This window comes from Panthera uncia (genome assembly GCF_023721935.1).
Source record: "Panthera uncia isolate 11264 chromosome A1 unlocalized genomic scaffold, Puncia_PCG_1.0 HiC_scaffold_17, whole genome shotgun sequence".
Classification (NCBI taxonomy): domain Eukaryota; kingdom Metazoa; phylum Chordata; class Mammalia; order Carnivora; family Felidae; genus Panthera; species Panthera uncia.
Window position 1 is genome coordinate 107,773,713 of NW_026057577.1, and position 21,331 is coordinate 107,795,043.

General features: G+C 40.7%; 1 protein-coding gene and 1 pseudogene across 4 annotated transcripts in view; both read right to left on the reverse strand.

The window, feature by feature from the left end:
- The window catches only part of GRIA1 (glutamate ionotropic receptor AMPA type subunit 1), a 302,961-nt gene that overhangs the window by 164,822 nt on the left and 116,808 nt on the right, over positions 1–21,331 (reverse strand). The window lies entirely within an intron of this gene.
- LOC125935050 (adenosine deaminase-like protein) lies at positions 312–10,674 on the reverse strand (annotated as a pseudogene).

The window sequence follows — 21,331 nt, forward strand, 5'->3', positions numbered from 1 at the left end:
ACCCAGTGTATTTCTCACTGGGTATCCCTTGAGCGGCTGCCCTTTTCTTGGATTTAACCACTGTGTGCTCTCTCCACCTTCCCTATCAGTCCCCATGGTAATCTGGGCACCACCTAAAGATGTTTCTTTGCCTGGGATGGAGAAGACCATGGTGCTACATCTTGCAGAAGAGACACTGCTGAGATGAGTGTATTTCTCTATGCAGACAAGTTTCGACTCTGGTCTAACTGTCCATTACTGTCACTCCTACGTGAACCAATTCTGCTGAAACTAATGTGCCAATGTTAATATTAGAACTGCGGGTTAGGGGTCTAGTCCTCCCGTTCAAAGGCTGCCATTGAACTCTTGCCAATGAGAATCGCACTGGCATCTGGAGTGAGTGTCAACAGTATAAAACATGAGGAAAATAAGGTAGATTTGTCATTCTCCACATCGAAAGAGCAGAGTCAAGGCCTAGCCTAACTACCAGAGATGAGATGAGGTAAGACCCTGGATGGAAATCACTCAAGGTGCAACTGTGGGGAAGAGACCCTAACCAGACCTATCAGGTGCTCTGACTCCCAGAGCACACCGGACAAGCCCTCTGCTCTAAATATGTGCCTAAATATGCTTTGTACCTTACCACCTCTGAACTTTTGTTCACATTGCTCTTTCTGCTTTCCTCCATTATTTAAAATTATATAGGACTCTGTATCCTTTTTAAAAAGCATTTTTATTCCTGCTGTTTTGCTGAATAATCAGAACTCTGTGAGGCAAGTGCTTATCACTGCTATGTCACTGATAAGAAACTGGCAATTTAGAGGCACAAGAAGACTTGCCCTGGGCCACAAAGCTCATCTTGCAGTCAGGCCTTTTTCATTCTCCAGTCTCCAGGTTCAGAGACTTTCCATATGTGAGAGTCAGTGGAGCCTCCAGGCTTTTAGCCGGATGTAAGCTCCAGATTGCCTGGGTTTGAATCCTGGCACTTGTCGTTAGCTATTTGCTCATAGTATGAGCCTAAGCCTATTAATTAGATAGTCTATGCCTCAGTTCCTCTATAGGCAGAATGGGAATAATCATAGTTTCTGTGTCAAAACAATGAGAGGAGTAAATGAGTTTTTATGCGCAAAATGCTTAGAACAGTGGCTGGCACAAAATACCTGCTCAGTAAATGTTGCTATGGCAACTACACTGCTTCCTGTTTGAATTCTCTCTGCCAACGCTCATCTGAAATGCCATGAAGTGCTGTTCTGACTTTTTGTAAATAGATGCAATTCCTGTCTCTTTCAGACCCTGTAATCATTTGTACTTTGCTCCCAGCACACAGTGTGTTCTGCTGTGCACCGGAGATATCTGTAAACTTGCTTTTCTCATCTAACTCCCGCTCGCCTGTGAGTGCTGTGGTATCTGAGAGAGCCCTCTGATATAAGTACATCCCCCGCAGTGCCTGGCATGGTGCTCAATGCCAAAGAGAAAAGCAGTTGGCAAATATTAGTTCCACTTCACTCAGTTAAACCCAGAATTCCAGTTTCCATTAAGTCCCAGAATGTTAGGGCTGGAAAGACTCCTTAGGGATCAGCCAATCCTCTCGTGTGGCTGGATAACTGGGCTGCCGCCAGACGGAAAGGTACTTGTCCAAAGTCACACTTGTTAGTGGCAGAAATAGACATGGAAACCAGATCTCATCCTACCAGCAGCCCTGGGCTCCACCCAAAGCACAGGGTTGCGTCTCTCTCCATGGAATGGAGGGGGAAACAGCCCATGTAGCATAAGTAAAGAGCAAAGGATGGGACAAATGGCAGCACACAGCTAAGATTCAGCACCACTACTGCTCCCGGCATTGAAATGCATTAGGAAAATGCATCTCCAGAAGCCTACCAGGGAGGAAGAACTGGAATGAACTGCATGACCAATAAGGTAGTTTCTCTGAACTAACCTGGGATATCTCTGCGGCATGAATGCATCAGGAGCCCTGCAAAGGAAAAGCTTCTGGATCCTGAATATATTAAAATGCAAACCTTGAAGTGGTTCTTCTCCTCTTTCCACTTAACACATAATCGAAACTGATGTCCTCATACTTTGGGCTCCAGAACACGTTCTTCTTGCTGAGATTTGTATATAGTCAAGACTAAGATGCACCGTCCCTGTACACAGAGGCTATTTTTCACAGTTCTGGTAGGAATAAGGAAAGGTAAAGTTCTTATCAGCCTACGCCCCAGAGCCTCTTTTCCACAGACTATTGTCATGTTGTTTCCCCTTGTTGAGTTTCAGATAATGTTTAGATTCATGTAAAATGAATCAGAGATCATTCTGTACTGGTCAGCTTGACTTGACCAGAGAAATGTTTTGATGGCTGATACTGTCAAGTCTTGTCTTCCAAAGTAAGATAAGGTAAATAGGTTTTAAGGTGATGAGCTCCCCCATCATCTCTGATGTAAATACCTTGAGGGAGGGGGGTGGTGAGAAGCTAGTTCTGAGGACAGTGGGGCTTTGCAGGAGCACAATAAGCAGGCACAGCCCTGGAGTGGGGTCTACTGAGGCTTACATCCTCACCTCTGGCTCGTTCAGACGATGACATCCACGGGCACCCGTAACCACCAAGTGAGCCTCTGAAAAAGGGGGCACGTTGGCTTGCCAAGTCCCGGTTAGTGAGCGGTAATTGTTCACAACACAGCCTTCCTGGGGGGGGGGGGGGGTGTGGAATGCCCAGAGGGCAAACAGTTCTGACCTTGGGATTTTGAGGGAAGTCATCTTCTCCTTTTGCTCTCTATCCAATACATGAGTCATTTTTAAAACATTTTTAATGTCAGGGATAAAAAGTGCTTGTAACAGTCATGCAGGTGAGCCTGGGAGAAGTAAAAAAAAAGGACTTTGTGCAAAAGAAATTGATCTGGAAGTCATTTCTAACTATTGACTGACCTGATGGTACGTACCCCTTTGTTTCCTCTAGATTGTTAAAACTAGTTGTCATTATTTCAATCCATACATTGGTTTAACAGACACACTGGAGACACGTGATGTGATTAGCTTTCAAAGAGCTCGCCCACTATCTTACTGACACCATAAACCATGTATGAAGCAAACTGGCACTAACTTATAATCTTTGCCTTAAAGAGTCATATTCTCAGTACTTGTGATTGGTATCAACTTCCATACTGCTCCAAAGATGAGCCATTAGGTATGTTGAATGCATATGTTTTGAGTGGCATTTCTAAATTTAAATTTCCCCTGGGCACCAGGGAGCTGACTTGACAATGTGGATCCCATTACTTGCAAACAATGCCATTTTCTGTTATCTCAACGGCCTCCATGTTGATGGAAGGAACAATGGTAAAGCATGAAAATGGAATTGGCCTACAAATTTTGAAGTTTAGTGGATTAATAAGATTGATCTCTCTTTATTGCTGTTTGTTTTTCACCCTTACACTTAATCAGTGTCTTCACTTAAAAAAAAAAAAAGAAAGAAAGAAAGAAACTTTATTCCCTTTATGACTGAATGCTCCATCAGCTCGGAACATCCTGAGCTGTCACTTAGTACCTCCTAGTAACATATAATAAGCCCCCGCTGACGCTGTTGAGCTATAAGTTCCTTGAAGTCAGAGATAATCTGACATGAATAAGAACCAGCTGTGCAGGTCTGTCCCTCTTTGTGCTAAGTCCTGGAGGCAGCACTCTGCAGTGCAGGGTCAGCAAATGCATGACACACATACTCTCCTCTTCTGCACCCAGGGCAGACATCACTAATTGATCATGGCATTCCTTCCAATGCAGCCCAGTCAAGGCCTCAGAGTTCCCATCATCAGCATTCCTGGAAGCCACCACCGATTTATCAGAATTCACAGGCTCGATAAAACCTATTTTCTGGCCTAGACTTAATGGTTAAAAGGAAGGGCTTTGGAATTGGACTGACCTGAATTCAAGTCCCAACACTACCACTTACTTGCTGTGTGACTCGGAGAACAGTTGTCCAAGTGCCCTAAATCTCAGTTTTCCCCACTGCAGAGTGTTTCCTCTCATCCTTCGGAGGTCTACATTTATGCATTTCCTCCTCTGAGAAACCTCTATTCACATGAAGCTGAGTGTACCTGCCTCACCTAGGCCTCAGAAAACACCCTGAGCTTGTTCTTCATAGTCCTTCCCACTGGAGCAGTGATGGGCCCCTTCCTTCTAATTCTCCCCGTTGGCGAGTGAGCTCCTCAAGGGCAGTTACATTTCACAGTTATATTTTCAGAGCCTGGCAAAAGGCTTGGTACAGTAAATAGCTAAAAATAGGGGGTACCATTAACACATCAAAATCACTTAAAACAGTGCTAAGAATATGACAAATGCTCAATAAACATTAGCTCGTCTCATATTTTTTGTTACGTTCCATACTTTGAGGCTCAGAGAAGAAAGTTTACCATGGAGCTAACTGTTACATATGTATGGTTTAATTTTGGATCATTATCACTCTTCAACTGCCAAGGGTACCAAAGGTATCAATACTTCCTGCATCTTGAGAGAGCTGCATTCCTTGAAACAGGGCCACTTTCTTCTTTCTCAGGCCCCATAAAACTTAACATGGAGCCTTATACATAACAGGCCTATCTGATCATGTTTTGGGCCATGCCTGCCAGCCCAACCTTTGCCGATTCCAGCCCCCAACAGGCCTTTTCTAGATACTCCCAGGTTACTGGAGTCCTGCCATTCTCTTTTGAGTACCCATGGCCAAAATATCAGCCCAGGAGGTCTGTCCTGGGATAATCACCTATGGCTGTGGTTCTCAAACTTGAGCATACAGTGCATTTGATTTCCCAGACTGGTTATGATCTCATTTGAATCCTGTAAGCTGTATTTGCAACCAATTCTTATTAAAATCAAGGAAATTGACACATAAGTGTCAGCTGCAGGACCTTGCTGAAGGATGAACAAGCAGGGTGTCTAAATTTTGCTGATGGAGCTTGCAATTGTCCCCCTTTCTCAGTTGACAACTAGTAAAATGACTTGATACTTTAATATCTCGCAGTTAATATCATAAGTTTGCAGCATACTTTATATTTTTTCAGAGTGTTTGCATCCATATTATCACATCTGATTCTTACAGTTACTGCACTGGGGGGGAGGCAGACAGGAATTAGCATCTCTCTTTAGATGACAAAGCAGAGTAAACCAGGACCCAGGTCCCGACCCATGATACCCCATAGTCTCTGATGCAAGTGTCAGTTCTGCCTTTGTACCAAATCTTAATTTATTTTGGATTGTTACAGATGCTTTGAGTTAGAAGACATCATAAGGAGACCTTCTAATCAGAAGGTTCTGAGGCCCTTGGGGATACAGATTTCATTGGTAGCCTCAGGAAAGCTTTGGACTCTTCTAATACAATACAAATGTGCAAACATATGATACAATTTACATATAGCTTCCAGTTGTACAAGGACCAATTAAAGTCCAAGGTCACCATGTTTCATGACTGCAAGAGACACCAATCCCACTGAACTAACTGTAGTCCTGTAAAGATCACCCACCAACCATGGAAGAAGAGCAGAGGCTGTACATTCCACTTTGGTTGGTTGGTTTTTGTGATTTTTAATGGATGAAAAACTGAGATTCAAGAACTCTAGTGATTTGTTTCAGGTACCAGAGCCAAATAAAGGCAGAAGTAAAGTGGGAAGTAGGACTTCCAGAAGGCAATGCGGTACTGTGGCAGGGAGTTGGCCTTGGAGTCAGAGAAGCTTTCATTCTCAGCCTGTACTATTTACTGGCTGTAAGACCTTGCTTAACCTCTCCGAGATTAAATTTCCTCATTTACAAATAGGAATCAGAAGAGCAAATAATGTTTAAAAACTATATACTGAAAGGGAGGTTCTAGTCTATGGATTAAAAGAAGGAAAATAGGTCAAGTGCTAACACAAGTTGTGGCACCCAGTGAGCACAAATTCCTTGGCCCCTGGACTATTTTCGCAGCTCTTGTTCACATGTAACAATTGGATAAGTCTTCCTTTCTCTCAGAACAGATAGATAATATGGTTGACTGGAAACCATATATACTCATGTCCTCTAGATCATATAAATCTATTAGATGATACCATTACTTATGACTGTGTTCACATGATATGATGTTCCTATATGCTTATGTCATAGCTCCATGTAGACATTTGTCCCTTAACCATGGGTACACAAATAGAAAAGAAAAATCTCACCAAAGGGAAGAAAGCCCAGACTACAGTAGTGTCTAGTTTTCCCTACATTTTTTAAGGCTTGCTTCAGCCTGTATAAGATTCATTCTTCCCACTACAAAGGAATCATATTGTACTTCCTAATCTACAGAGAGGAATGACTTTCACCCTACTTTTTCATTGTGTATTTGCATCTAATTAACATTTAAAGTTAAGCAGAATTTAGGGGCACCTGGATGGCTCAGTTGGCTAAGCGTCTGACTTCGGCTCAGGTCATGATCTCGCAGTTCACGAGTTCGAGCCCCGCATCGGGATCTGTGCTGACAGCTCAGAGCCTGGAGCCTGCTTCAGATTCTGTGTCTCCCTCTCTCTCTGCCCCTCCCCCACTCGTGCTGTTTCTCTCTGTCTTTCAAAAATAAATAAAAACATTAAGAAAAGTTTTAAAGTTCAGCAGAATTTATAGGTCACTTCACTGTATATACTTCATTGTATGTTATACATTAAAAAGAAGGTCCTTGTTTTAGATTACTATTGAACCCTAGAATGCCAGGAGTAAAAGGACCTCTACACAGAGGCTTCATCTAATTCCTTCTGTCATAGGAAAGAGGCAGATGCTCTGGGAAGGGGAAATTTGTCCTTGAGGTCGAATAGTTGAGGGTATGGCAGCAACACCAATACTTGAACTTACTTTTCCTGACTCCAAACTCAGCATTTTAGCCATATTTTTCCTGATCTCGCTCAGATTTTAATCCAGAAAGGCCCAGCAGTTGTAGCATTTCCTACTCTTCATTTTCTTCTGCTCTCATTGTATTTTTCCGAAAATAAATTTGGTAGACAGTGGGATAAACACACACATTCTTTTTTCCATTTAACATGGATGGTTGGCCCTGGTTCTGCCTGCTGCTTTTATAAGACTCCCACTATGCTTACCCTCACCAATACATTACATAATATAGGGGCAATAATCCATCTCTTCCCCTGTACCATGGGCTATGTCACTGCCTGATTATAAAGGAGGTCTATCCCCAGGGAAAATGCCCTAACTCAGCCTTTTGGAAAGAGAAAGATCTTCATCAACTCTAAATGACTGGATTGATGGAATAAACCAAAGTGTTCAAAATGAATTAAGTACAGGATGAATTTGGGGGTTCCTGATCTATCTCAAGACTCAACTCTTTTTTTTTTTTTTTTTTTTTTGTCTAATGTCCCGTAGGTGCCATGGCCTCATGGAGTCCCTGTGGACTCTCAGGAAAACTATGCACCTTTAACGAGACACTCCTTTTCATTAAATAAGTTAACAGTATAGTGGGAAAACAGTTTAGCCAATAAAGTGGGAAAACAGTTTAGCCAAACTACATTTCTGGCCATAGTCCTATCAAGCTGTTAAGATCTGCCCCCGGACTAAGTGAGGTCGTGATTGTGTGTTATTCAAGTTGGCACAGAGACAGCTGTGTGAACCTTATGAGGTCATTATTCTGAAATGTCTCCATTAGTAGCATTGTCAGGAAATGGTATCTTGGAGAAAGTAGGGAACAATTTTATTTTGTAAGTGGCTACATAGTTTTAAATGTTTTGAATAGAAAAACTTCCTACTGGGTTCTACATATGCCCCTGCATTTGTAAAAAGAACTGAACATATACAACGTCACCTTGGCCGATGTGGTAGTGTTGCAGATGGTAAATATTTTCAGAGCTAGGCACTGTATTTTATACTTTTTAAAGAACTCCCTCGATTTCCTAGAATGGGATCTGACACATAATAGGCATATGATACCTAGTTTCTTATTGAAAGTCATAAGCATTGGTGTGAGTGATAATTTAAGGACTCCCGAAGTAGTAAGGTGTTTTGGTTTTGTTTGTTCGTTTTGGTCACCAGACAGCTTCATACTCGTTGAGCACATAGTCTCTGCTGGGCCCTCCCTCCTTGTCTGCTGTCACTCCTCCCTTTGTCAGGAGTCCCTGCTCACTCCACACTCACCTGCTACTTTTCTTGTCTGCTGCTGTTAACAAGTTCAATGACCAAGACTGTGAAATTACTTAACTTACATTTACACAGTTTTACAGTCAACATGCATTTGCCTGCAGGATACAAGAGGGATGCGATTCTTTCATCTGGCTTTATTCCACCTTTATATATTAGAAGTCTTCCAGAATTACAAGGTCGTTTAAAATCTGGAAGCTGGGCAAGTGGGGATGCACATAGGATAAAATGCAAACTACCTCCAGAAGTTGTAATCTTCTTAACTAGACAGTTTAGACCCTAGATTCCATCTATCACACTCTCCATCCCAGCCCCACAGAGATTTCTAGGCCATCTACTTCCACTCTTGCTAAAGTGACAAAATTAAGCCAAATTGCTACGCAAACAGGTTATCTCTGGGGAAAAAAGATTCAATACACAAGAAACCACATAATCCTGTGTTATCTTCTGGTTGTTACTACATCTATCAAGATGGGTCTGGAGAGTCATAATAGGATGTGGGTGTTCTAAGTGGAAGAAAACAGTTTGAGGAAAATTAGGCCAAAAACACAGTATACATGTGACCTTTTGACCTTTTGGGGGGTGCCAGTGGTTTAGCGTGATAAGAATGTACAGTGTATCAAAAGGACTTAAGGCAAAACAAAAACCAAAAAATAAAAAAAAACAAAACAAACAAACAAAAAACAAAAAGAAAGGGTAAACTCAAATAATAGACATAAAGAGAAGGATAGTAATTTTAATTGGTCATGGAGACCCACTACAGGAATGAGATGAGGGCATGACCTACTCTTAAGTATACTTTAGGTGGTGACTTCTATAAGATCTTACAGATTGAAAGGAGGTGGCTCAGGTAAACAATTCGGGGATCATATATACCAGCACATCCAGTCTTCTTAATCCCAGCACAAGGACCAAATACTACCTTTTCTCATTTCCACTGAGGACACCTTAGAAGAGACTAGATGACCAGACACAGAGCCAAAATTGTTGTCCTACTTCCGGATAAAAGAGATGGCTAATAACACAGCACTCTTCCCCAGAGAGAAGAAGAGAAGCCAATATTCCCAAGGACCAAATGGCTGATTTAGCCACTTCCTGAGAACAAAATGGCAGCCATGTTACAGAACCCCAGCTGTATATTTAGTGGAAAAGATGCATATACTGGACTCTGACACACCCTGGACTCTTCATTTGGACATTTATCTCTTAAAATTTAGGAATGGAGTGTGACTTCACTGGCTCTCTAATTTTCTGAGCATTTGATTGCTTGGCTCAGAGGAATCTTTCTCAATGTGCTAAATATCTATAGCCTTTCTTACGAATACCAGGAATAGTCTTTATATATGAGGGCAGGAAATTTCTTCATATCTCTATGCTTTTACTAAGAAGTGTCCTTCTGTCTGAAATGCTTTACTCTCCCAACTTTCCCTAATGATAATACTAGAAGACAAGTAGCAGCATAAACAGCAGTGGCCATGATAAACATCTGAATAGGTACAAAGAACAGAGCTCTTTGCTGAATTCCTAATGTATTACCTCATTTGGAATTCCCAACATTCTAATTTATGTCATTTCAAAAGTATGGATTAAAATGTTGGTGTAGGCAGCATAAATAACTTGGCTAGTTTCACACAGTCCAAACATTCAGGGATAGGAAACTTAATAATCACATGGCCTTCAATTCAACTTTTTATAACAATTTCTAAATGATTTTTACATTTTTAAGACAGTACTCTTCCCTACAAATGGGTGGCAACTTGGAAGCTGCAGGAAGGAGAGACAGAAGGTTGTCTGCAGGACCTGAAGTCCTAACCTTTACCCAAAGGCATTGAGTGTTGCCTCAAAAGGCCACCAGATCCAGGGATCCTCCTTCAGAGCAGTTAAGAAAAGTCCAATGCCAGATTCTATTTAGGAAGCAAGTACAGGAGTACTTGTGAGTGGCTTTTTGAGGGTGGGGGAGGTAGAATCTCTGAAAAATGTAATGCTAATGTCAGACATACTTTTTTAGCTTCTAAAAGAGGTTCCAGGAAGTCTTTAGCTTGTCCTGTGGTAGGGTTTCCACTGTGGGCAGGGTCAAGAACTATAACCTTAGTAGAAAGGTACAAGTCTTCATCAAGTTTAACAGTCTCCTTGGCTACCAACGGGCCAACCTTGTCTGCCTATTGCTATCAAATACTTGCCATCAATGTATTAAGTTTTCTTGTTGGACAATTTACACCCTCCAGTACAGATTCTATGAAAGTGTTCCTAGGCCTGCAACATTTTCTCTTGGTGTGTTCCTTAGCTCCATGTACCTGACACCATCCTCTGAAAATTCTTTAATGACATCTTTTGTAACCATGAGCATATCTTCATGGTTAGTAGTAAGCTGATGAGTAATTTGAACTATCTGGAAACATTCCTCTAATGACAGGATCGTCGATTTTAAGACTTGGGCTTCTTGGCTATTAATTTCTTCATGGTGTTAGAACCAATGAGTTCATTCAAGTGGGCATGAAGTTCCACTTTAGGTAATTCCGAGTAAAATGTTGCCTTCCATGGCCCTTGTTCTTCCTCCATCACAAATTAGCAGGATAAGAAGTTCCTCAAACCTTTTGTTCTTTGTCTAAACAATACAGCGTATTTCAATCAGTAAGTGTGGTGGTTTGAATTTCCTTCCGATTGCTTTTCTTCCCCATTTTGATACAATTAGCTGTATGTGTAGCTCTGGGCTCAGCTTCATCACCACGATGGACCATTGCTCTTGAGTCTCTCCTGCCCTTGTGCTTGCAAATCCTTGAGGATGGGGCAGGGGGAGCATAACCACGAATAATAGTATCCTCAGCAGGGGTTCCCGGGCTGCTTTGCCAATTCGGGTACCACATGTGGCCCTCCACTCATCCACCAAGGGCTATTACAACTACTATAGCGCCCTGTGGTGCTGCCTGCATGTCCTACCCAACTTTTCAGGAATCCTTTGCCCTTAGGCTTCAATTAGTGCCCAGGAATGTACTCCTCCCTTTGAATGCTGCTGCTGTATATTTACTTGGACCCATATGATGGCAATATCTACCTAAAATTCATTCATTCATACGTTTTTATTAAATGACATACTACATGCCAGGCACTGTGCTAGGCCCTGGGAGGCTAGATTGCTATCCTGGAGGAACTCAGAGATGAGTATGTGGGAAACATAAGTGATTAGAATGTGGGGTAAGAAGCATTATGAACAGGAGTCAGGAAGAGTTCCAAAGAGAGCATAAAGGAGGGAAGAGCTAACCCAGTTCTTAAGTGCTTGAGAAGCCTTCCAGGGGAAAGTGTTAGTGAATCTGGGACCTACATAACAAATAGGATTGTGGCAGGTGAAGAATGGAAATATCCCAGACTCAGGTAAGCAGCAAATGCGAACTTTTTAGTCTCACCATGCCTCTCACCCATAGACGATGATCTGGAAATAAGGGGAGGAGTACATTTGGCATGGTTGATTCCAGAGTCAGACAGACGTGAGTTCAAATCCTAGATCCATCAGTTCCTGGCTTTGTGACCTTGGGAAAGGAATTAGCATCTCCAAATCTCAGTTTCTACATCTGGGGATGGAGATTAGTAGTAGTGCCATCACTTAAGATTGTTGCAAGTATGAAAATGACCTAATGATATATAAAGGGACATACCACAGCAGCTAGACCAACAAAATCTCCAATGATGGTGGTACTTTTTGACCGTGATAATGGTTAGTAGGTCTACCTAGATTATGACCTCTCTATAAATAGGCATCTGACTATTTTTCTTTGTGTTTCTCACTGTGGCTTAAACTACACAGATTTACTAGCAGGTATTCAGCAAGTTCCTGCTGACAGATTTGTTTGTATACATTTTTCCATTAATTCATTAAACATATTTATTGAGCACTTACTATGTGCCTGTCTCTGTCCTTCATGCTGTGGATACAAAGAATGAACAAAGCACATTCCTGGAGCTCTCATCCTAAAATTCTGACCAGCAGTTCCATAAAATTGATGGTTACTTATATCGTGAAATCAGGTTTGAAAAATACCATCCAAAGCATAAGAATCACCTGACTTGTTAGTGATAATAACTGTAATTCCACTTGATGTTTCTGAAGAACCTGATTCCTTATCTTAAGAACTCTTCAACCAATTTAGTGTTTTTCCACCTGCTACTGGGTCTTGCCTGAATTGAAAATGATGATTTGCACTTCACTCCACAATTCACATCACAGCTCCCCCCGCCACCACGGTCCTTATCAGCAATAGACCAATTTGTTAATCTGCTTCTTTCTTTTAACTGCCTTCTGCTGGTGCCTGAGAGGCTGTCTGTCTGCATAGAGAGGGGGGTGGATTATCAGTCAAACAACTCAAGTTGTAACCTCAGTTGTGCAAGTAATCAATTTTGATATGTTTTTTCATTTATTCTTTCGATGAATATTAATGGAGCGCTTAATAGAGGCCCAGCATGTTCTGGTCGAGGGCTCAGGTGCTGGAGTCAGAATGCCTAAGTTAGAAACTAGCTCTGCTACTTTTCAGCCGTATAATCATGGGTGACTGACTTGACCACTCAGTTTTCTGATCTGCAAAATGGGGATAATAATCACATCCACCTCACAGGATGGTTGTAAGTATTCAATACATGTAAAAATACAGGTAAAAAAAACCTTAGAACAGCATACCTTAAACTAGTAATTCTCAATAAATGTTAGATGCTATTACCTTATTGTTAACATCTATTGTTACTCTCAAATGCCAGATGCTGTATATAGCACTGAGGAAATAGGGCGTGGGGGCAAGGACATGGTGTTTATCCTTAGAGATCTTGCTTCTATTAGATGAAGAGACATTAGGAACTGACTTCTCAAATAAATACATAATTAAAAATTGTGATAAATACCAGGAGGAAATGAACAGGGTATAGTGTGTGGTCTGAGACTTGAATAGACAGGAGGTGAAGTACTGAAGAAGGGGTGTATGCTATGTGTGAAGGACTGTCCAGGAAGAGAGAAAAGCGTGTGTAAAGGCCCTAAGACAGGGACTGAAGGGCCTTTGTGGTTACAGGTAGAGGCTGAGGTAGAGAGGACACTGAGGCAACAGGCAGGGTCCAAGCCACGCAGTGGAGTTTGAGAATTTTCCTAAGGGCAAAGGAAAACCACCCATGGTGCATGGTTTCCTTTCTGGCACACAGATTTCCCAAACCTGAGGTGAGAGAATTATACAAACAATTATCCCGGGGCATCTGGGTGGCTCAATTGGTTAAGACCCAACCCTTGGTTTTGGCTCAGGTTATGATCTCATGGTTGTGAGATCAAGCCCCACATCAGGCTTTGCACTGAGCATGGAGCCTGCTTGGGATTCTCTCTCTCCTCTCTCTCTGCCCCTCCCCGCCCTCTCTCTAAATAAATAAATAAACTCAAAAAAATTACCTCAAGCTCCTTTAAGACTAAACAACATAAGATTCTGTGGCGACTAACAACAACAACAACAACAACAACAACAACAGAAAGGTGGTTTCTGGGAAAAGTAGAGAAAAAAAAAGTAGAGGTAGAAAAGGGAAGAAAGAGGGAGACAGGGAGGTAAGAAATAAGGAAAGAAGCAGCTGACTACAACTTCAGAAGAAACATAAAGTCGAGAAATGAAATGTTAAATGCTCGGTGCAGAGATGCAGACTAGGTATCTATTACATCCGTGTGTGTGTGTGTGTGTGTGTGTGTAGGTGTCTTTGATGCATGTATTTGTACGTTCACTGATTTGGCAGGAGCCCAAACTGGGGGAGCTTTTCCATGGGTGACAAATAAGTCTAATGGGCTGGAAACAGAGAGGAAGAAAAATGCTGTGTCATTCATTTTGGTTAAATGCACGATTACTGGATATAAAGATGCATCTGGAGCAGCTTCTGCTGGAAAGCTGGTGTTCAGGAATTGAAACGCCTGCCGAGGCATGGTTCAGCGGCTCCTTTCAGGAGCTGCTCGCTGGAAATCAAACAGAATTACATTAGGAAAGGCGTGGCAGAGAAAGTACTCTCCAGAACAGGAAATTTTACTGAGAGGAAAAGAAAAGGGAGTTTAGTCCAAAAAGAAGGGCTGACTCCAAGAATGCTAATTTGTTCAAACCTTCCGGAGCCCAGAGGAACTTGAGCACTTCTTGCCTTAATATTCAGATGTGGTGGTGCAAAGAAGTAGGCAAGGTAGTGAAAAGCAAAAAGAAGTAAGTGTTCTTTTGGCCCATATTTCTCCTTCCTGGCTGAGTAGGGGTATCATTTAAGGATTTATGAAGGGGAAGCACACTAGTCCTATTCTGCAAACACTTTATAATGCTAATACCACCTCTGGCTGTCAGAATTTATTGATACGGGTCTCTAGGGTTGTGTATCATATGAACCTAGCAGCAAATGCTGGGAAGAATACTGGTGACGTTCCCTCAATGCAAGGAGAAGTAGAAGAAGCCCCATATGGTTCAGGAAAAGTTCTTTTCTGGTAAGGAAACAGCCACGGTAGTATGTCTTATTCTCTCAACTACTTCCTGATTTGCCAGTGGTTCAATTAGCATACGCTTGATTGAATTAATCATAGCGGCTGCCATTTAATAGACATTTACAATATGTTTTAGGTACTGAAAGCACATTATTCCACTGAATCTTCACAGTGCATGGTAAGATAGAGTCGAAGACCATTTTATGCATGAGGAAACAGAGGCTTGGAGAGGTTAAGGAACACGTACAAAGGCACACGTAGCTAGAATTGATATACAGGTCCACGTTCCATTTGGGCCCCAATTTTCTTATCCATAAAATGGAGCTGGTTAATACCCTCTTCAAATTCTCCTGTTCCCAAAGCCCCCTCAGAAAGACTGCAGATTCCTCAAGTTCACTGCTGTGTCTATTTTGTGTGCTTTTCTTATCATGGAGTCCCCTCTCCACGTTCATTCCCAGCACTCCTGTGCATTCGAGGATTTTTGTCCATCAGAACTTGTCCCAGAATAATTCATGCTTACTGAAGTGCAAATGACAGATAATAGCAATAATTCCTTACTTTTTTGCAACTAATAGTCAAGGACCCACATTCTCCCATTTTAGCTCATCGCCAAATCACTGAGAGGCGGACGAGATCATTCTCCCAAGTTTGCAGATGAGAAACTAAGACTCAGGCAGGGGAGTGACTCCACCAAGGTCACACAATGAGTTAAAAGCACAGTCATGACTACAGGCTCACAGCTCTTAAGATCCGGTCTGGCATCTTTTCTGGAGAAGCACACTGCTTCCCTCAGTTGTAAGCTCCAGGGCCCAGCAGGAAGCATAAATGAACAAATGGGCAGATGAGAGAACACTTTTCTCCCTGCCAGTGCTCACTCAGGTTTAGCCAAACTTTGTCAAGTGAAAAGCAGGTCCAGATCTTCCTATTTTTCTTTTTTAAAAAAGCTAAGGATCTGGATTCTTATGTCCAATCCTATGATTTTTTTAAAAGCTACCTAAAACTTTTATTGTAAATCTCTGCGAGAACTGTCACACATCTGTAAGCTGGAGCCACCACTGGGTAATCAGTTTTCCACCTCTGCTTTACACTGAAAAAAAAAATTGAGAATTGGATTATGGTTGCAGAAATGTCTAGCTGGAAGCCCTTTTAGCCACAGGAATGCTCATTGCTTGGGAGAGCCAAACCTCAATCAATCAAATCTCACAGAACAGTGGAGATTTTTGAGTCCCAAACAAAGCAGGGTCAGACAGAGACACTCCAAATCCCCAATAGAGCCCTTGCCTCCAACCAAGAAAGAAAACGTCTTGCGAAGTTATCCTGTTTAGAACTTTAAATGAAAGGGTGTAGAACAGAGATAAGAAATGAGAGCTCTGAGAGACTTAATATGTTAAATATTGTTAAATAATTATACTAATAAGACAATTATCGACAGCAGCTTTTTTTTGCATTTCTTTTTTAAATTTTTGTTATTAATATGAAATTTATTGTCAAATTGGTTTCTATACAACATCCAGTGCTCATCCCAACAGGTGCCCTCCTCAATACCCATCACCCATCCCCCCCACTCCCTCCCATGCCCCATCAACCCTCAGATTGTTCTCAGTTTTTAAGAGTCTTTTATGGTTTGGCTCCCTCCCTCTCTAACTTTTTTTTTTCCCTTCCCCTCCCCCATGGTCTTCTGTTAAGTTTCTCAGGATCCACATAAGAGTGAAACCATATGGTATCTGTCTTTCTCTGTATGACTTATTTCACTTAGCATCACACTCTCCAGTTCCATCCACGTTGCTACAAAAGGCCATATTTCATTCTTTCTCATTGCCAAGTAGTATTCCATTGTGTATATAAACCACAATTTCTTTATCCATTCATCAGCTGATGGACATTTAGGCTCTTTCCATAATTTGGCTATTGTTGAGAGTGCTTCTATAAACATTGGGGTACAAGTGCCCCTATGCATCAGCATTCCTGTATCCCTTGGGTAAATTCCTAGCAGTGCTATTGCTGGGTCATAGGGTAGGTCTATTTTTAATTTTTTGAGGAACCTCCACACTGTTTTCCAGAGCGGCTGTACCAGTTTTCATTCCCACCAACAGTGCAAGAGGGTTCCCATTTCTCCACATCCTCGCCAGCGTCTATAGTCTCCTGATTTGTTCATTTTGGCCACTCTGACTGGCGTGAAGCTTTTATTTGCATTCTTCTATGTACCAGTCACTATTCTAGGTACTTTTTATGCATTACTTTTTAAAATCCTTACAATAGCACTTTGAGGAGAATGTCACTATTACTTCTATTTTATAGATGGGGAAATTACAACTCTGAGAATTGTAATAACTTGCCCAAGGTCACAACTTACTATTATATAGAATTGGGATTAGGATCCAGGGAGCCCAGCTCTGGAGACTACACTCTACCACAATTAGAGAAAGCACCTTTTCCCTGAAGGCAGAGATTATTTTGCATAGAATAGCCATACTCAGAAAAATTTCCCTGAATTAGACTGAGCAAAGGACAGGAGTTCATTTTTTAAAATAAGACCACATATTTCTACCTTCCACAGGGAACCTGGAAGTCTTTGTAGGCTTTTCTCCCATGCCAGTGAAACTTTGACAAGACCTATTCTAAACCCTCTAGTCCTTGAGCAGATAGATTTTCTGATCACTGACAGGGAGAATTGAATCTTCTACCTCATCTTTTGTGGTTTTATTTTTACCCCACTTGGCACCCTAGAGGACATTAACACTCCTTATACTGGCAGCTTCTCTGGAAGTGGACCCTACACCCAATGGGAGATATACACCATCTGTTTCTAATTCATCCTGTCTTCAGTCCTCCATTCAATACTCTCCTGGTCTCACATCATGACTGAGGCTAGATACCAGCTCTCAGTGCAATCTGGCAGTCTGTCCTCTCAGGGTAGCTCTAGGCCCATTAGGCATTCCAGATATTCCAGGCACATGGAGAGCAGAATGATAACAACCCTACAGGGGTGCCTGGGTGGCTCAGTTGGTTAAGCATCCAACTCTTGATTTCAGCTCAGTCACAATTTCATGGTTGTTGGATTGATCCCTGTATGTGGAACCTGCTTGAGATTCTCTCTCTCTCTCTCTCTCTCTCTCTCTCTCTCTGTCTCTCTCTGTCTCTCTCTCTCTCTCTCTCTCCCCCCTCCATGCTCATGTGCAGGAAAAGAGAAAACCTTTAGGAGATCTTCCCTCCCCCCACCCCAATTTTTTTAAACCCTAACTTAATTTACCAACTGTATAATTCCATATGCAAAAGAAATAAGCCCGGGAAGGTCAAGTAGTACCTTACTGAGACTCTTTAAGACTGAGACTCTTTAAGAAGATACTCAAAATATCTTCTACTTTGCTTTAGAAAGGATTTAGGGAAAGAGTCTCAATCCCAAATGCCAACAGTGACTAGACTAATATAAATTACCCACTGGACACTGTGGTGAGTAGGAGAATGCATGACTCATATAAAGGAGGGAAACCATGGCTCATCTCCAGCCTATTGTAGATACATCTGTTAATTTTTCAAGAGAAGGCACAGGATCTCCATTTGTGTCAATGAGATACTATATAATTTGGACCAATACTTCCAGGGAGGACAACTAGAGCAGCTGGACAAAATACTTAAAAATCTTCTTGAATATATGGATGAGTTAACAAGAGAGTGAAGAATTACAGAGTCAGGATGTAGGGCTGGAGGAAAGCCAGGGAGGTAAGTCTTGTGTTTGGAACTACTTTTTCCCTGGAGACATTTACCAATTCTAGAGGAAGCAGCTAAACTAAGAAGAGACAAAAATAAGAAGCTGGAGTTTAGAGTTCAGGACCAAAAAACAATGGCAATAAAAAAAGGCTGATAAACAGTCACTTTATTTTGGTACCTAGAAGAGCCAAGGAGTAAAAATGAACTGGAAATAGATATGTGCTTGTAGGGACTGCAGTGTAGCTTCAAATCATCTCAGTCTCTGAAGCAGGATTAAAATGATAATGGATTGCTAGTACACCAGGAAAATATGTATCTATTAGATAGAAAGATAACATTACCCTGGGCCTCAAATTGTTTCTACAGAAAAATTCTCAAATACGATGTCTAGCACATAATAAAAAATAACCAGTTACACCAGAAGATAAAATAACATAGATAAAAATGAATAGAAAAGAGACAATAGGGACAAATCCATAGGGGCTCAACATATTAATCAGACATATATTTTATAATCAGCTATGCTTACTATCTTCTTGGAGATAAAATACAAGATTGATAATTTCATCAGACTCCTAAAAATGTAAAATAATCAAAAGGAAATTCAAAACTTGAAAAGGACAGAGACTGACATCAAGAATTTAATAGGCATAATGGCAGATTGGCTGCAGCTTAAAAGAGAATTTGTCAGGGGCGCCTGGGTGGCGCAGTCGGTTAAGCGTCCGACTTCACCCAGGTCACGATCTCGCGGTCCGTGAGTTCGAGCCCCGCGTCAGGCTCTGGGCTGATGGCTCGGAGCCTGGAGCCTGTTTCCGATTCTGTGTCTCCCTCTCTCTCTGACCCTCCCCCGTTCATGCTCTGTCTCTCTCTGTCCCAAAAATAAATAAAAAAAAAAAAAAAAAAAAAAGAGAATTTGTCAACTTCAAAATAGATCAAAGGAAATGAATAGTATTAAAGTGCAAAGAAAGAGAAGAGCATGGAAAATACAGAAAATAATGTGGGAGATATAGTGGATGGAGTGACAAACCCTAACATATAAATAACTAGAATGTCATCAGGAGAAAAAGGAAGAAAGGAAGTATATAGAAGTAATTCTAAGAGTCATTGGTAAGAGTTTTCCAAACATGATAAAAGACATTAAGACATAATATCAAAAAGTCCAATGTACCTAAATAATGTTAATTAAAATAAATTACACTTAAGTACAACTCAGTCAAATTCTTGATAACCAAAGACAGAGAGAAACTCTTAAAAGCATCAATAGTTGAGGGACACTTGGGTGGCTCAGTCAGTTAAGCTTTCGACTTGGGTCAGGTCATGAAGGTACTGTTTGTGAATTTGAGCCCCCCATCGGACTCTGTGCTGACAGCTCAAAGCCTGGAGCCTGCTTCAGATTCTGTGTCTCCTTCCTCTCTGTTCCTCCCCCACTCGTGCTCTGTCTCTGTCTCTCAAAAATAAACACTAAAAAAAGTTAAAAAAAAAGAAAAAGCATCCATAGTTGAAAGAGTAATAGGAGACAGATTGCTGCAAAACGGTCAACAATGCAACTCTTTGTAAGAAACAACTGAATTATATCTTTAAAATGCTGAGAGAAAATAACTACAAATATAGACTATATCTAACACTGATGTTTTTCAAGAGAGAATGTGAAAAAAAAAGACATTTTTTTCTACAAATAAAAGAAAAAATATTTCTTAACAGACTCACAGTAGTGGAAATATTAAAGGATAGTATTCATGGGTAAGGAAAATTATTCTAGATGGAAACAGAGATACAGAATAGAATAAAAAGTAAAAATTATAAACATATGGAGAAGTATAAATACAAACTGAATAAAATAGCAACAATAAGATATTGTTGATTTTAAAAACACAAAAAATATGTAGCAATAATGGCATGTACATTGGCAAGAAAATAAAGAAAGCTACAATGTTCAAAGTCTTTGCACTCTCTGGGAAGAGTATATAAATGCCAATACACAATAACATTTGATAAGTAAAGAATGAATGTTTAAAGGTCTAATGTAACCACAAAAATATTTAAAGGATGTCTAATTTCCAAATTAATAGAGGAGTAAAAAGTGAAAAAAATGTAAAAATTAGTAAATGTGAAAGAAGGCAAGAAATGAATTACACAGTAAAACCTACCGTTAGAGGGGAATCTATGGTTTTAAATATGCATATGTTAGAAAATAAGAAAAGCTATAAAGAATACTCAGTAGTTACACAACCATTTCAAGAAGTTAGGGGAAAAAAAAGACCCTGTAAACTAAAGGCAAGAGAGAAGGAAACAAAGTAAAACAAAGTCAAAACCAACCCTGGAAAGAATCTTAGAGAAAGTACAAGAGCCAGCAAGTTATGTCAATAATATAAAAAGTAACATCACTACAAGTCCTACAGACATGAAAAAGAGGATACTATGAGCAAATTTATGACAACATATTTGAAAATACAGATGAAATGGACAAATTCCTAACGTAGTATAAATTACCAAAATTGACACAAGAAGAGTAACATAATTGACTAGGGCCATAGCTATGAAAGACATTGAAAGCTTTACACAAAGAAAACTCTGGGCCCAGCTTACCTCTCTTCAGAGTTCTATAGAACACTTAAAGAATAATTAACACCCACCTGACACAAATGCTTTCAGAAATAGGAAAAGGAAGCACTCCCTACTCTACTGAGGTTAGTCTAACTTTGATATTGGATCGAACATGGACATGATATGAAAAGAAAATTACAGGTACTTCATTTCATAATCAAGATGAAAAATATTTCTTTTACTTTTATTTAAATTCTAGTTAGTTAACATACAGTGTGATATTAGTTTCAGGTGTACAACATAGTGATTCAACAATTCTATACATTACTTTGTGCTCATCATGAGAAATAATTCCCATCACCTATTTCACCCATCCCCCTGCCTACCTCCCCTCTGGTAACCATCAGTTTGTTCTCTATAATTAAGAGTCTGTTTCCTGGTTTGCCTCTCTCTCTTTTTTTTCCCCATTGCTTGTTTGTTTTGTTTCTTAAATTCCACAGACGA